This window comes from Panulirus ornatus, chromosome 11 (assembly GCF_036320965.1).
Source record: "Panulirus ornatus isolate Po-2019 chromosome 11, ASM3632096v1, whole genome shotgun sequence".
In the NCBI taxonomy this organism is placed as follows: domain Eukaryota; kingdom Metazoa; phylum Arthropoda; class Malacostraca; order Decapoda; family Palinuridae; genus Panulirus; species Panulirus ornatus.
Window position 1 is genome coordinate 25,701,159 of NC_092234.1, and position 5,023 is coordinate 25,706,181.

The following is a 5,023-nucleotide window of genomic DNA, read 5'->3' on the forward strand; positions in this document are numbered from 1 at the left end:
AGATGGAGTGAGTATTTTGAAGGTTTGTTGAATGTGTTTGATGATAGAGTGGCAGATATAGGGTGTTTTGGTCGAGATGGTGTGCAAAGTGAGAGGGTTAGGGAGGATGATTTTGTAAACAGAGAAGAGGTAGTAAAAGCTTTGGGGAAGATGAAAGCCGGCAAGGCAGCGGGTTTCGATGGTATTGCAGTGGAATTCATTAAAAAAGATGGTGACCCTATTGTTAACTGGTTGGTAAGGTTATTTAATGTAGGTATGATTCATGGTGAGGTGCCTGAGGATTGGCGGAATGCTTGCATAGTACCATTGTACAAAGGGCAAAGGGGACAAAGGTGAGTGCTCAAATCACAGAGGTATAAGTTTGTTGAGTATTCCTGGGAAATTATATGGGAGGGTATTGATTGAGAGGGTGAAGGCATGTACATAGCATATATATATATATATATATATATATATATATATATATATATATATATATATATATATATATATATATATATATATATATATATATATATATATATATATATATATATATATATATATATATATATATATATATATATATATATATATATATATATATATACATATATATATATATATATATATATATATATATACATATATATATATATATATATATAAATTACTATCATTATCATTATTATCATTATTATCATTATTATTTTGCTTTGTCGCTTTCTCTCGCGTTTGCGAGGTAGCGCAAGGAAACAGACGAAAGAATGGCCCAACCTACCCACATACACGTCCACACACGCACATATACATACCTATACATCTCAACGTATACATATATATACACACACAGACATATGCATATATACATATGTATATAATTCATACTGTCTGCCTTTATTCATTTCCATCGCCACCCCGCCACACATGAAATAACAACCCCATCCCCCCTCATGTGCGCGAGGTAGCGCTTGGAAAAGACAACAAAGGCCACATTCGTTCACACTCAGTCTCCAGCTGTCATGTAATAATACACCGAAACCACATCGCTCTTTCCACATCCAGGCCCCAGAGAACTTTCCATGGTTTACCCCAGACGCTTCACATGCCCTGGTTCAATCCATACATGTATATATATATATATATATATATATATATATATATATATATATATATATATATATATATATATATATATATATATATATATATATATATATATATATATATATATATGCGGCTCCTGTGGGTAAACTGTCTCTGAAGTTAGGTTCTGCGGTGTTGTCTGCGGAGGACACAGACAGGTTCAGGGATCCGTGTGGTCGTGCTAGATATCATAGGACTATCATACAGAACAAAATAAAGCAACTCTCTCTGTCACATATTTAAGCGATGGTGGTATAGTGGTGAGCATAGCTGCCTTCCAAGCAGTTGACCCGGATTCGATTCCCGGCCATCGCAAAGCTCTTTAAGACGTCCAGTTATATAATACAGCTGACACTAGACATGTAACGGTAAGACTGTCCAGTGCTCACTGTTTATGTGACAAGTCGGGACGTTTATCCTATTCAGATGCCGGTATCACAAGTCATCGTCTTTCATACGTGTTAGTGAACTTCCTTAATTGTTTTCGGAAAAGGTTGATTTTGACCACAATATCCGTTCATGTGTGAGTCAGTGATTACTGACCAATACAGTGGAAAGATTGGATCATCAATGCGATGTGCTATTCCTTATTAGTAATTAGTACAAGGAAAAATGACAACGATTAGTGATTAAGATGATTAGCAGAAAATGAAGAGATACTTTGCGATATATGATAATGATAGAAGGCTTCAGTACAACACGGACTTCACAAATTGTGTGCCAAACCTACGCATGAGGTGATCATCTGGACGATTTTGTAAGAGTCGTGGCCTCACGAACTGCCGTGCTCCAGTAACATAATTACTATGTAACGTTTTGTTTAGCTTTGACGTTTGACCTGACTATTATAGGTGATATGTCCAGTGTTGCTTGTCCATATTGTTTCAGTTGATCACACGTTATATATCCATTATTGTTTGATCACAATATATCAACTGAATACTGGTGATATGTTCACTGATGTTGGATCACCACAATTTAACTGATCATAGGTGACATGTCCAGCGTTGTATGGCCTTGATGTTTCAACGAATTATAAGTTGCATGTAGAACGATATTTGGTGATCATGTTTCGCTTGTCCACTGGATATATGTTGAATCTTTTTGACAATCATGTGTCCACTGGTTACTGGTCATATGATATCAAAATACTAAAGGTCACTACATAAACCCCTGTTAGCCCATGCAAGGCGGTTCCTAAGTACACTCAGCCGGCAGCCGGCGGTTTAACTTAACACTACGCGACCGTTAGTCCGGCTGGGTAGAGTTTAGATTCGGATGCAAACGGCTGGCTGACGTTTTCTAAATTGTTTTCCTGCATTTGTTTAGAATTTGATGAGAACCTGAGAAAGAACAAGAATTAGATCAGTCCTTCCCGATCACTAGCTGTTCATTCTTCTGTAACTTGACCCAAAGATTTGTGAAAGAGTTTGTTAAGTATTGTATCCGTTCGTGGTTTCGAACACACGACATGTAAAATGTAGGAATAAGGTTGTACCATTGAACTGATGACGCTCCTAAGGTACTTAGATGTACAAATATATAAGTGTTGAAAGAAACAAATGAACATAAGGACGAGAACAGATCGAATACTTGTGAGTTTTTTAGAGGATAATCTTCACGCAGAATCTATTTTCACCGATTGCTAACGATAAATCTATATATATATATATATATATATATATATATATATATATATATATATATATATATATATATATATATATATATATAATATATATATATATATATATATATATATATATATATATATATATATATATATATATATATATATATTATATATATATATATATATATATATATATATATATATATATATATATCAGCGTAAGCCCGATACCCATTTTATCAATCAACCCCTAAGAGTGAATGAACACCTGGTTTGACTATGGACAGACTGCCTCAACAAGGATTCGAACCTATGCGCTCGACGCTAGACTGGCCGTGATCCCTCCCTAAGCATAAAGTTGCGTGACCTCATTCTTCCGTTCTGTGCACATAACCTGTATTGTATCAATTTTTCTCACATTATGAATAGTACTCTAAAGATGTGGTCATACAAGAACGCACTCAGAATTCTCATGATTCCTAGTGGTGTTTCTGTGTACATGAAGTGTGTTAAGTGATGATGATCTCAACATGTCTATGCCTCGTTCTTAATTCTTTTACATTGTTGATAGTTACTGTGATCAGCATTTAGATATTAGTGTTTAGTTGTTATGAAATATCTATATTTTGTCTCAAGCTGAATTGCAGTTTTGTACTAACTTTTATTCTTCACTTTAAATGTATTATGAGGACCACGTTCGAAATAAATGTGCTCATACTTTATATGCAATCATCGGTAAATTACAACGTATATTATTCCAAAATAAACTTACTCCAACACTCTCGTTTTCAATCTGAATATATCCATACATTTACCTCACCAAAGGTTAAACAGTTTAAGAGATTCACATTCCTGGGGCCATGACTGTGCCTTTAAATATACTTATAACAAGTTATTTTCTTTGGACATGTTCTTGGGGTTCTGCCATTTTCTACATTTTGATAAAATTATCGATTTCTTTTCACTTTCTAACGATTCATTATATATTACGTAAGTTTCAAGGTTTCTCTGTCCCACTGGAGTAGTCCAGAATATGCATCCTGAATAGGAAAAAAGAATTAATGCCCGAAATGTAAGAAGATATAACACGTCAATGGTTTTCATTATTATAAAATTAGATAAGTTACCCTTGAAAGCATTTTCTACGTTTTCTCTGAGAAGATTTACTGGAGAATGGATATGCAGTAACTCTCATTATCAGTATAGTTGTCATTGTACTTTGATCAATTTTCTGAAAACCATCTCACTGAAGATGGCTTTCAGAAAATTGATCAAAGCACGATGGTAAGTAGCAATCAGCGTAAATATATACCATCTCATCTCTCTTGAGCATGTATTGACCATAACACATAGTATTGTGGGACAGATATAATGGAACTCGGATATTACAGGTTGCTATTCATACAAGCATAAGACTGACACCGTGAATCCTAGTGAGGATATTGGAGATCTGTTTAATCCTTTTTACGTTACGCTTCCCGATATAGGAAAAAACGAAATCCATCTTTTTTCAGGGAAGGAATAGGATTACCAATGTAGAAATGCGAAGGAAAATCAAGCACAGTACTTGTCTTCTATATGAACAAACTAAAATGCACATCAGTACAAACGTAAATTGTCATATATATATATATATATATATATATATATATATATATATATATATATATATATATATATATATATATATATATATATATTGCGATGATCAATAGATTAATGTTTGAAAATAAACTTGTGTGTAAGTCTAAAGAGAGAAAGTGTGTTTACTGTTTCATGTAAGAGAAAATGGTATCTTCCTTAAGCTCTGTATGGGAAACTGTAAGATATTTCGGAATCGTTAGTGATCTGAGAAAGGAAGGTTGATAGTGCTAAGATTGCCACAAGAAGTCCATTCATTTACTGACCCAGATTTTACCCTTTATGATCACTTGTGATAGTTCTCTGCTTTGCCGTTGTCAGAGGACGAAACAATTCCATCAACGAATTGGTTATTTGTGTTTTTAAAAGCGTGATGAGAATATTCTACCAAAGACGTTTGAAATTAGATTAGGCTTTATTACGTTACGGAAGAACATCCAAACTTCCCTATTCGGCCTTATTTATTGCCTGGTACCGTGTGCACGCACGTACCGGTACACACAGCCGTGTTTTTGAAATTAATTTTTTGCAGTGGTGCTGTGTTATGTACCTTCTTATTGTGATATCATACATCATTTTGGCCTTACCTGGTATCATTTGTAATAGAATCTAATGGCTCAAATT

At 34.2% G+C, this 5,023-nt stretch overlaps 1 non-coding gene across 1 annotated transcript; it reads left to right on the forward strand.

The window, feature by feature from the left end:
- The first annotated feature begins 1,368 nt into the window (after positions 1-1,368).
- TRNAG-UCC (transfer RNA glycine (anticodon UCC)) lies at positions 1,369-1,440 on the forward strand. The gene has a single exon. It is a non-coding gene; the product is annotated as a tRNA-Gly (tRNA).
- Positions 1,441-5,023: the final 3,583 nt, after the last annotated feature.